This window comes from Hirundo rustica, chromosome 19 (assembly GCF_015227805.2).
Source record: "Hirundo rustica isolate bHirRus1 chromosome 19, bHirRus1.pri.v3, whole genome shotgun sequence".
In the NCBI taxonomy this organism is placed as follows: Eukaryota; Metazoa; Chordata; class Aves; order Passeriformes; family Hirundinidae; genus Hirundo; species Hirundo rustica.
The window spans coordinates 206,407-219,245 of NC_053468.1; the positions used below are offsets into that span (position 1 = coordinate 206,407).

The window sequence follows — 12,839 nt, forward strand, 5'->3', positions numbered from 1 at the left end:
TGGGGCTGGGTGGCCGTGGGGGACAGTGAGCAGAGCACAGGGCAGGAGCCCTGCGGTGGCAGGAAGCAACACAGTTCCAAAGCTGGAGCTTGTGATATGTTTGGATGAAGTGTCATTTTCTGCTTCCCTGAAAACACAGCCTCCCTCAGGGCTGTGACCTGCACCCCTCGGAGTCTGTGTCCATGAGGGTTATAGAACATTTGCTCTGTGAGCTGGTGTTTAGTTACTGCATAAGGGCATAGCATAAGCTCCACCATTTTGGTACACTGATAATTTTCTTTAAAAAGTGTCTGTAAGTGTGAATTTAATCTACTTATCTACTTATTTTTGATGTCCAGTGAAGCTTTAGACAGCAATTTAATCGTTATTATTGGTATTGTATAGCTGCTCCCTAGAGGTGCTTAAACCATGTCAAAAAGAGAACCAACATAATGAGTCTGACAGAATTTCAGAAGGAGAGATTAAATTTAGGATAATGAGTTCTGCTGCATTTTTAATGTTATTGTAGCAATTCACACCGCTGCATCCTGTTCATCTCCGGACTCAAAACCGAAATGTCAATTGGGAATTTCACTATGCAGATATATTCTATTTCAAGTCTTTTCCTCTTATAAAAACTAAAAACAAGACAAAAGGAACACTACATCTCTTCCAAGATGGGGTGGGAATAAATTCTGTCTGTGTAGGAGCTGGTGCAGCCTCTTCTTGCTTCTCTGCATCAGACACCATCTTACAGATTAGCTTGATCTTTGTGAACTCTGCCGGTGGGTTTTTGAAGCTCAGTGGTGACGCCTGGGTTGCAGCCTGGGTTGCAGTCGTGCACGCACTGCGGGACAGTGAGAACTGTGTGTGCTCTCACAGCACACAGGGCTCAGACTGGGGGTGCCTGGGGAGCTGGCTGCTCCCACGGGGAGGAGGGAGGGCGTTTTTCTATAGCCAGAGCTCCAAGCAGCGTCAGGGCTCAGAAGAACTGAGAAAAGTCGCCTTTCACTGGTGGAGTACTGCTTCTGGAGTTCTCATCCCTCACCCCTCTCTCCTGACAGGAGCAGCATCATTCATTGAGAACAGTAACTCCCTTATCTTGGGAGTTGAACAACGTGATATAATTAATAAAAGTAATGACAATCTATTCACTGAATACCAATTAGCCTTCAGCTTTCTAAGGGAATGGAGATTGGGAATGGAAAACAGGTTGGATGATACCAGATAAAGAAATAATTTCTTTAATGTAAAGGACATTTAGAAGGGGTTTCACCTCTGATGGGATGAAAAATGAAGCAAGCTTTGTGGCAGCTGTGAATATTTTCATCTGTCAGTGTTCATTCTTTAATGGAGACGTGAGCTTAGTCCCACACAAGAACCTCAGTGCCCACGGCTTCCCTCATGGTGGGCTCTGCTCTGGGGCTGCCATCAGTGGAACAGGAGTTCTTCTGTTGGAAAAGATGCACTGGTGACAGAATGGAGGAAGCACAAACCACCTCAAGCTTATTACAATCAAACAGAAGAAGCAGCCCCCATCGACATTGTTAGTTTGCTTTAATCAGCCCACCCTGCTGCTCCTGCCCTCACAGAGCAGCAGTGGCTGAACCCGTCTGTGAAATGTGGCTTTGGAGCTGCACTGGCTGAGAATGCGCAGCACAGATAATGGTTGCTTGATCTGTTGTGTATTTTTTTGTAGTGTGCTGAAATGCCAGGGTGGGATCTGGAATGCCTCATTTATTAGCTCAGTATTAGGAAGAATAAGGATGCAATTAGGGTTTGAAAAAATTAGGTTAAATACTCATTTCCTATACAGAGAAATTAAGGCTCCTCCTGTTTCATATTAGGAGGGCAGGCTGGACAGCAGCACTGTAATTGGTGCAAATGGCCCAGGACATGCTTGGAAGCAACTCAAGGGTTCAGCTTCAGCTCATCTGACTCCTGGAGAGCTGTAGTTGCACACCCTCATGCTTTCACTCTGTTCTGGATTGCTCTTGTCCTCTCTTCTCCTGTTTGGCTAAGTCTCATTTGCAATTCTGTTCTCTCCAGCTTCTTGACAAAGGGGTTCTTGACAAATCTCGATTGCTGCCTGTCCTGCTCCTGTGTTTCTTCTCCATCCCCTTTCCCAGTCTCTCACTTATCCCTCAGAGCTGTTCCTGTTTGCTCTCTGATGCTCTGGCACATGAAATGAACTCAGTGCTGTTGTGGGGGGTGGCATGGTGCCCCCCTGCAGAACCTCGAAACGGCTTCCAGGAGTCAGCAGCCGTCCCTTTACAGCAGAAAGCCATGCTCTGTGTACATCCACAGTATTTCCTCTGAAATACTGATGAGCTGGCACAGAGTTGTTGCACTGATGAAGTTTTGTTGCAGTTATTTGGTCCCCAGATAATTGGACTTTATACTAAGAAAAAGCATTTGTCCCAGATAGCACTTCTAGAAAACATTTTTTTCTTGAAACTACAGTTATAAAAATATCCCTACTTTTCACTGTGTCCCCTGGCAAATGGAGCATGATGTTTAACTGTTCTGAAAAACATTCCTGAGATAAGATCATTAGTATATAAAAATGCTTTCTTAACAGAGGCAGCTTTTGTTGAAAAACCTTCATTGATGGTGGATTGGGAGTAATTAAGTGAAATGTAATGACTCAAAATAACAAACAAGCTCTGCATAGCTCTTTATGAACATCCGGTTCTCCTGGGGAAACCTAATCTGACAGGAGCACAGAGTGTGAGGTGTGCTCAGGGTCATGGCAGGCAGGAGGGGCATTTCTGAGCTGCAGCCTTGTGTCGTGGCTGCAGAACAGGTTCTGTACCCCACAGCAAACCTGTGCCAGGCTGGCAGCTCCTGCAGGGACTGCGTGAGGTCGCTGGTCCCACACAGGTTCAGTCTGATCCTGACTGCATGATTCCCCTTTGTCTCTCCTGCTGGTAGCTCCTGGGGACAGGGACCGTCACACAGCTCTGGTTTTGCACGTGGCTGTTAATCTTAGTTGCTACTCTGAGCTCCTGTTGCCACTGACACTCTTACCTACCTATCCCTATCCCTATCCCTATCCCTATCCCTATCCCTATCCCTATCCCTATCCCTATCCCATCTGTATCTATCTATATCTCCTCTCTCTGTACTTCCCAATCCATTATGTTCTGCTAAACACAAGTGGTGGAGGTTCTTCATCAAAATGGAAAAGCCAAATGAAAATTAGGAGTAGACTTTCCAGTGATTTATACAGAAAGTGACTCTCCAGTGTGTGTGTGTTTGCCTCCAGCCGTGCAGCAGTGTCCCAAGGACCAGTTCTGTGGTGATTTTTAAAACCTCTCAGAGACACACGATGATCAGAAGTTAATTTTCATGTCTCTTCTATGGCTGCTTTATAGTTAATTTCTCTGAACCAGTTTGTTTTTCTACTGCCGAACACTTCAATGCTTATATGTAAATTATCAACATCTGAAGCCGTCTTTCCTCAGAAAGAATACAAGGCAATCATCAGATAAAAGTCATTACATATTCACAGCTATTCTGCTCCACTGATAATAAAACATTCTAAGGAAAAGGTGACCTTTTCACAATAGACTTATTAATGTCAGGACTTCAGAATTGTCTTTTCTCATTACAAGTCTTACCAAAAACATTAAAAAGAGTGAAGTTTATGATCTTAAAGATGTGTCAAAGCACAGCCATTAAGGACATTTACATAGAATGTTATTTATATAACCCATTTTTTTGTATTTTATGTGGAAAATATCGAGAGAATACAGACATTCTTGACAGAACTCTGTGTTCATGACTTCTTTTGACTTCTGATCATATTCTAGAGATCCCAGATAAGATTTTTAGCACTCACATTTATGGCCTTGGGAATCTGCCTGTCTCCAAGAAAAAGTTATTCACATACACATGAGAACATCAGCTCCTTCGAATGCAGGGACATTTTTGAGTTGTCCTGAGCTTCTGCCCCCAGTGGAGGGCAGATCCATTAAAATCCAAGCTATCCCAGATTTTCCATCTGTTTTTCCCGGTCTCCATCCCACCCAGCGGAGTCGGTGATGCTCATCCTCGAGCTGCTGTGCCAGCAAGATTCAGCCCCAAGTGCCTCCAGTTTGGTATCTCTCCAAAATCAATATTTTAAAGAAACTTAAATTATTCCACCTACAGGAGTCATGATTCATGCAATGGTAGCATCAACATTAATACAGTAATCGAACTTTAAAGCTGGCTGAAGCTGGCTGCTAAGCAACCTGTCACACCCACGGAGCAAACTGGACTCAGACCAGAACAACTGGAGCTGGAGAAAACCTAATGTGAAAAACAAAATACTGAAGGAGGGAAAACGTCGGTCAAGTACCAGATTTTGCAGAGCCACCCTCTGGGCTTGGCTGGAGACTGAGACCTGCATTTTTTGGGATGTTCCCATCCTGTCTGGTGTCCAGGCTAGAGCTCAGCCCCAGCACTGCAGACTCTGAGCTGAGCCCGGTCAGGGCTCTGCCCTGCGGTGCTCCAGGCACATCCACTCTCTCACCTTCTAGGGAAATAAAGAATCAAGAGGAAATAGTTACAGAAAAAAAATCTTATTCTCTTGCTTTTTTCTTCCCTCATGTCCGAAGAGCCATTCAGTGTTTTTCTTCTGGCAAACTGGCAAATCAGAGCAATCGCAGAGAATTCTGTTTCTGCCCTCTGAAGGTTATCTAATGGCTTTCAGGATGGCCAGTTTAGGATGTGTGTGGATGTGCAGGGAGCTGGGATTAACAGAATAGAGGGAAATGACTTTTTCCAATAGCTTTTTAAATAAAAAAGCAAGCTGCTTTAAAAGAGGGAAGCCCATGCAAAGTATTTCCATTGTGCTTTTTTTTTCATTATCTTGAGAAGCCTGAAGAAGTCTCTGGGAAATGAGATTCTCTTTTGGTAGAAGATGCAAGTGCAGGTTGGGAAAGGGTATCAGAGCCAGCTGGTGCAGAAGGAAAAGAGAAAAGAGGTCATTCATTATGATTTTTTACTCCTGGTTGCCAGCAAAATAGAGGAAGAAACATGTCCCCTGGGATATCCCAGCTGGCAAGAACAGCCTTAAAGGCTGAATTCCAACCACACCAGCAAGCAGGAAAAAAATAATTTAAAAAACCCTGGAGATCTACATATTTTGGGATTCACCAGTGTATTGGTGAGCACCCTGCTTGTTTTAATCTCAAGAGTTGTGTGGTGATGTATAAAGAAGAAGAAAAATAGGATCTCAACTCTAGGAACAGACCCAAATTGCTGTTGCTTTTGTGCTTGAAGGCTCAGCAGTGTTCCTTTGCCTTTTCTCTCTCCTTTGCTATGCTTTTATCCTCCTAAAGAAAGCACTTCTGCCTGCTGGCCCGGCACGGTCCCTGCACTCCGCACAGCCTAGCCGTGGAGGGACGCCTGGCAGGTCTGGCATGGGCAGCAGGTTGTTTCTTTCCTTTCCTAGGCATCAACTGCCTGATTTTCCACTGACTGTGTTTCCCTCTTGCTAAAGAAGCTAAAGAGTTAATTAGCTCACCCTACGTGATGGCTGCAAACAGCGACCCCGGCTGCTCTTTCCTCTTTTTCCATATTGATGCATCGTCCAGCGTGACTGATAATTTCTGCACCCCAGCTGTCCCACTCCCTTGCCTTTCCACCCTCTCCCTGGGGCTTGGAGCTGCTGGCTGGAGGCTGCCTGGCAGCAGGGCTGCCAGCCTGTGCTCGGCGCCAGCCGCACGCCGAGCCGGACCCCGACTGTACAAGCCCATTTCTGGGTCAGTAGTTGTAAGAACTCTCCCTGGCACCTGTTTGTACAAAAGGCATTTCAGGCAAGTCTCTGTCCCTCTTGTGAGTCTACTCGTGCTCCTGCTCCGAAAATTAAAGGGTTTGGATTAAAGCAAGCACAACAAGAGTAAGCCAGGGTTTTTTAATTGTAGGGAGTGTTGACATGGTCTTCTGAACATTGAGGGCAAATTATTAATGGGAAATAACTTTAATTGTTGCCTCCATTATTTGGCCTTAATCCTAACTTGGTACCTTCAGATAGGTACATAATTCTCCCATTGTGAACAAATGATACTTCTTTTCACCCCTCCCTGCTGGGGGTTTGGGCTGCTCTTGCCAATAAGATTTTTGGAAGTGGTCTTCTGCGCCTTTTCTGTCAAACAGTGCATTTTTCATGGTTCTAAGTTTTCTGCAGCTATTTAATTTTCCTTTGATGGAGGCAGAAATAATACCTAAATAATCACTTTTATTTTTATTTGAGGCAGCTGTGCTGGGACAGAACCTATTGTTCAGATCTGTTACCTTTTATACAACAGAGATAAATTAATTACAGGGCTTTCCCCTGACATCCAGGCTCTTGCCTGCAAATGTTCACATAAAAGATGAATGACAATGAGGTTCTCATTACAGCTTGATGAATTAGCCTTTCCACTTCAGTTCCAGGAAAGTCTACTTCATGGTCAACACTCTTGTTTAGGCCCTGCTGGTTTTTTTCTCTCATGGAATTCAAATCGTGCAGCTGCTGTCAAACCACCTTTGTTGGAGCAATCCATTATTTTGTGCTGCCCTTTAGAATTCTTCACATTTCCAGGGAATTTGCCATAGTGGTTTGCCAGGTAGTCAGCAAGAGCATCTTCCTAATTTTCCTTTGTGCACATCGCAGACCTTGGGGCTGCTGGAAGAAGTGGCAGCTCTGTGTAAAACAGCAAAAGGACCAGGAGAGCATCCCCTCCTCAGCTCAGGGCATGATCCTTTAGTTACAACTGGAATATATATGGGGCAGGAGGGAAGTGTGCAGAGGTGTTTGCCAGGAGTTGCACGCATGTGGATTCATTTCCAGTTTGTGAGAGCGTGGGACAAATGATGATGGAGCTCCCCTGTGCCTGCCACATCTTGCGATGCCCAGAGCAGGGACACCCGGTGCCCGAGGGCACGAGGGCCATTCTGCCTGCCCCTTCTGCTCGGGGAGGCCAATTGGATTACCTGGGTAATTTGAAGGGTGTTGTCTACACAAAACAAAGTCAAAAGACCCATCCCTGCCAGGTGCTATTTCACAAAGAAAGAACATTGTGTTTCTTGCTCACAGTTCTTGGCAGTTTATCATGTTCCTTTATTTGTATCTTTAAGTGTCAACACCTTGATCAATTTTATTACACCTGCCTGTGGTCAGAATATTACCAATGTGGCTCTGATTGATGTCTGGGGATGGGAATAGGTCATTTGTAATGACTGTAAATGAAAACATCAAAATATTGGTAGAAGAATAGTTGCAGTAGTGTGAAGATATTGTTATTGAGGTGGCAATATTTAACGTTATATCTTTTCCTAAAGCCTCCCAGACCACACTGTCTTTTCTGGCTTCTCTGAGGTTTAAGAGGTTTGGGTGTGCTATCCAAACAGGATGCCAAGGCAGGGGGGTGGGCATGGTCACCCAGTGACTTCTGCCTCGGGTGGCAGTGCCTGTTCCCCCACTTGAGCAGGAGGGGAGGTGTCAGCCAGCACTTGGAGGAATTGTCCTCAGCTCCTGCACTATTCCGCGTCGTGGCATGCCGCTGCTGCTCCAGAGCCCTCTCGTGCATCAGAGTCCAGCAGGAACTCTTCTCCTTGCAGTTTGCTGCTAGAACAGGAAAATACCGTGGGAATTTTGTCTTCTCTGCCTGCCAGCTCTTCAAGGAAAATTCTGATCTCTCCAACCATGAAATAAAATCGAGCAAAATATCACTGAGCCATATGGACACCAAGAAGCATAACGCTCCCGTGGAAAATCCTCCCTGCTGTCTCTGGTGCCAATTATCAATGCAGCTTAGAGCAAAGCTGGGATTTTTAGTGCCCCTAGTGTGATGCACCCCCCTGACCTTGGGAATCATTTTTATTGCTATTTCGGCTGGCTCTGTCCTTGGCAGGTTGCTGGACTACAAACAGGTGCAACAGAAATGGTGGAGACAGCTAATTTCAAAGGTGCACAGAGTCCTTCCACAGCACGTGGCAAACACGTTTAATGTTTGGAAATCTCCTTCTTGTGGCATGGGTTAAATTTGGAACTGCAAATGGAACAGTAGAAATTCCTTCAGTCGTCTGTTCTGCCAGAAATTATACTAATGTCTGTATCTACGCTGTTCTGTGGTATCTGTGCTCCTGCTGCCTGGGCTTCTCTGTGGGTTATTTTCCCAGCAGCAGTGATGGACAGAGTGTTTTGGCCAGGGGAGCACACATCTGAGCTGGGGCAGCTCACCCTGGAACGCTCACTCCCTGGGCTGCAGAAGCAAGCCATGCACTTCATTGAAGGTTGGTTTGCCTCCAGGCCCTTATGCTTCTTTATTTCCCTTTAAATGGATGTTTTCCCCAAAGACAATCTTTTTAAAGCAGTTCAAACAGGTTTCCAATTACTTTTCATCACATTAGTCTTCTGTTCTAAAAATCTCAATCTCAACATCAGGTCCATTTTGAGAACTTGGGAAAGAGTTTTTTTTCTTCCTGTGCTATTTTTGTAAGAGGAGCATTTTAACAAAGATCTTTCCTCTCTCCTCTCTCCACTTAGAAAACCTCAGTGAACTGGTCGAACAGAGGACCAGTCTCTCTGCTCTGATAACAAGATGCTCTTACCTCTCCCAGTTCATGCTCTGGATACTTGCTGGCAAATGACCTCGTCGGGGTGCAGACACTGGCACAAGTGTAAGACAGAGCCCCTCATTCCAGTGCATGCCAGAGGCCACAAGCCCCTCGGTGAGAAGCTCATTTGGGGTCACTGGCTGAAGGACACATCCCATCTGGGTCCGCATCTGTTTTCTGGAACTTGTTACATGGTTAATATTTGCAAAGCTTCAGATTTCACTGTTTAATGTAATTTTATTCAGTAAAGTTGCCTCATTGCATAAAGGTCTTGGTATTTAATATTTAATAGCATAAATCCCACGTGAGTCCCAGGCAGAGGATAAAAAATTAGATTTTAAATTAATGTGCACTCAACGCCTGCTGCTCTTTCTCCACTTAAAGGCCAATGGCCCTTTCAAGCCCAGCACCACCTTGCAGGGGCAATGCCCGTGTTCTCTGCCAAAACAGCCAGTCACCACCACAGGATGTGTATCATTCCCTGCAGGTGCTGCCAGCTGCCACATGGCCACTTCAGGATGGACACCTGGGATTCATCCACACAGTCTTCAACCTGTCACTCCTTCAACCTGGCAGCTTGTGACAAAGGGCACTGGAGCAGTGCCCACAGCAGAGAACTCCTGCATGGCCTCAGGGGTCCATGGTGCTGAGCTCACCGACACCAGCCCAGAACCTGGGACACACAGCCCTGTGGTTCAAACCACGAGCACCCCACATCTCTGGGGTGATCAACAGGTCCTGGATTCTGCAGGAAAGTGGTTTGGGACAGATTTTGCGAGGATTCAGCGTGTAGCACATACCTGGAGTTCCACATTCATTTGCATGTTTGGTTATTTATGCTGCTGCTTTCGTAGGGATAATTGCTTACTTTTTCTTGGATGACTTTTAGCATTTCCCTTTTCCTTCTGCTGGGAGAAAGTTTGAGATGGATAACTGCACTTAAATTTTTTGTTCTAGAGACATAGCAGCCAAAAGCACATCCAGCTTGCCACATGGTTTGTAGACCCACTCCACAACTAGCCATAGACATTGTCCCTGCCATGTAATGTCCTATTGCCTCCGTGAAATCTTTATATAGATATATATATATATCTATATATCTGTATAACATTTCAAATTATGTAATGCCACCATCTGCTGCTTTACATAAACAGTGTTCAGCTTCCACCTCTGCTGCTTTATGCAATTTGTCCCCAGCCAAGCCACTGGGGCAGGGGATGGAGGAGGGACTGTAGTGCTTATTCTTCTCTAACTAAATTCCTCTCCCCTCATTAGGGCAGAGGTGGGGAGCTTGCAGCCATAAACACCACGTATTGCAACAATGCTCATTTGTTTGCCACTTACTGTCCTTACTCTTCCATATGCAAACCAGGCAGCTTGCGTTTACTTTCATAGGCAAAATTACTGCAAGCAGGGTCAAGTGGAAAGAAGAGATTGGCAGGAAAGGAGCAAATCTTCCTTAAAATAAAAATGTCTTCAGTAATTAGCAAATGTTGCAAGAATTAGCAGATAAACAAGCAAAAGGTAAGAAGGGAAAAGCAAGCTTCAGGGCAATTAATTAAGATGGTAAATGAAAAGAGACCCAAAATTTCTGCAAGCATGTAGCAGATGGGAGGGTATACTGGGAGCGTGATATTTGTTCAGGCAGTGAGAAAAAGCTGGAAATACAGGGATTCGGGACCGTTTTTGAAAAGAACTGGTTTGTTTTCCAAAAACAAGCCTCAGAGAAAGCAAGACAACATTTAATTTCTTTGCCAGCCATTTTTATTTTTGCTGTTCATGAAGCCCAAAGAAATAGAAGTTCCTTTGCAAAACTGGAGGCCCACAGCCAGCTGTGCTCTTTAAGCGCAAGCAGCAAAAGGGTGCTTTAGTTAACGTGCAGTGCAGCACACCTGACCGGACGGGCTGGGGATGTAACCTGTGTCCTGCTGCGGAGCTGAGCCCCATTGCCTGGCTTCCCCTCGGGGGTCCCTTCCTGCCCCCCCTCAGCCCCAGAAGGAGCCAAGGGCTTGTGCTGATGCCCGAGTTCCTCCTGTACCACAGAAGTGTGAGAAGCCTCTCAGGGCCAAGCCCCAAATCCTCACATGAGCTCAGTCAGCCTCCACAGCTGTCAGTCGGCGGCTCAGGGAAGACACTCCCGGAGGGGAGGGATAAATAAATGCAGGGTGTTGGCTCCCCCTCTTACCTTGTCCCTGTCTGTCCTGAAGTTCTGTAGCAGGCAGAGACTGCACAAGAGATCTGGGTAACTGGAATCTGGCTGGTGAAGGGGGGCTGGGCTGACACCATCATCATCTAGAGCTCTTCTGAGGACTCCTAAAAGACTCAGCTCTAAACTGTCCCCAGAGCTTTTCCTGATCCTAATCCAGGAGAAGTCTTGCTTTAATGACTATATCATCACCCCATCGTGCTTTTTGTGACTGAAGCATGCTTGGCTCTTTGGGGTGGGCAGCTCCGTAACAGTAGTTGTTAAAGGGGTTGGGATTGCCCCATAGAGACAGGGCTGCATTTTGTATTTCAGTTTTTGGTGGGTTCATTTTGGATGAAGAGCAAGGCAGTGATATATGTTATGAGGAAGTGATCAATTACCTGGTGTGTCTGGAGCACTGAAGATTTTATCACATCAGGATGATGGTGATTGATTTTTTTCTTTTTTTCAGATCTGCAGCAGAGCAGCAATCTCTGGATGCCTGATTGCAGCTGACAGGTAAGTTGTGGAGCCGGCTTAACAGTGACTGTGACAGGCCTCCCTATCTTGTGTCCCCAGCTTCTTTTCAGACTGTAATGGCTTGATGAAGACATGCTGTCGGGGTGATAGAGATCCAGAGATTATTAAATGAGGATACCTTTGACTTGCTAAATTACTTTAATTTTGCAGCAGGCTCTATTAGCTCCAATTGGCCCCCCTTTGTAGGGGTTAGAGAAGAAAGCAAAAGGGGTGGGCTGAAAAACTGCAGAAGGGTTTGTTCTCCTGAAAGCTGTGGCAGAGCTGAGGGAGAAAAGTGGGAATTGCACCTGGCTTTGTCTGCCTTGCTGGCACCACGCTGGGCAGAGGATTGATTTAATTTATCCCAGCAGGTGTTGGGTGCAGAGGGCTGTTATTGGCTTTGGGGCTTGTGAAGCACAGCACATTTGGTGTCTTGTCCCTTGTTGGTCTTGGAAAGGATGGAGAAATTATTCTGTGTCAGGCTGCTCTCCCCTGTGCCTGGTTGTGCAGGCTCCGTGCTGCTCCAGTGGAGGAGAGGAGTGTGGTATGGGGGCTGGAGTTTGTATCCAAACCTTGAGTATCTGTTTCTCTGGAAACGAGGCTGCAGTTGCAATTTGTATAAAATCACTCTTTGCCAAAGGAAATTATGGGGCTGGTTTGGACTAATTACAGAGTTGTTCCGTCGTTCTTGCTGTGGCAGTGTGACACGAAATCCTGTGTACTCCATTTCTGATCACCTGTAGCGTGAAGAGGGAAAGAGGCAGGAAAATAGCAAAAGGAGCCCAAGTGAGGCAGGAAGGCCCTGAAAAGGGAATGAAGCCAAACAGAAGGGAAAAGGTCTGTTTGAGGTGCAGTCATAGCAGAAATGCTGCTATCCTCAGGTGACATTCACTGGAGAGGGGAAGGCGTGTACCTGCATTCCCAAAGGGAAGCAGGCAATTGCCTGTTAGTGTCAGTGCATATATTCCTTGGCTGCTTGCTGAATTAAGTTCTCTGTGGGTTGGATGTCACTACAGAAAGGCTGGCAGTCAGAGCTGTCACTGGATTGTGGATGTCCAAGACATGGTTGTTGTGCTCTACACTGAAAAATGTGTTGGAGGAGATGAACTTCTCCTTGCCAGGCTAGGACAGGCTGTTTGCTCAGAAATGGTCCCTGCTCCCAAGGCCTGTGAGTGTTTTAGGGTAAATGCTTTCAGGTGAGTGAACTTCCCAGTGTGGGTTAAAAGTAGCAGCTGAGCAGAAAGAAATATTCCGTGTGGTCCCATCTCTCTTCCTTTTCCCTAGTATCTATAAAATTTTAAAAAACCTAACAAAAGGAAAAAAAAACACAAACCAACAAACCCAAAATAAAACAAAGCACCTACACACCACTGAATAACCTCTACAAAGACCGGGGTTAACAAAGCTGATTTTTTTTTTAAGATCTTTGCATTGAAATGAGCTGATTACCAGTAGGAAAAAACTTAGTTTATTATCTGATTTTTAAAAGCTTGAATAATTTTAGCCATTGGCCTTATCATCAGGCAAAATAATTATTTCAATTATTATCTTTAATAACCTTGTA

General features: G+C 45.5%; 1 long non-coding RNA gene across 1 annotated transcript in view; it reads left to right on the forward strand.

Moving 5' to 3' along the window:
- Positions 1-11,227: 11,227 nt before the first annotated feature.
- Positions 11,228-12,839, forward strand: part of LOC120761488 (uncharacterized) — a 33,301-nt gene continuing 31,689 nt past the window's right edge. Inside the window, exon 1 of the long non-coding RNA XR_005703668.1 lies at positions 11,228-11,275. This is a non-coding gene — a long non-coding RNA (uncharacterized LOC120761488). The remainder of the gene's footprint in view (positions 11,276-12,839) is intronic.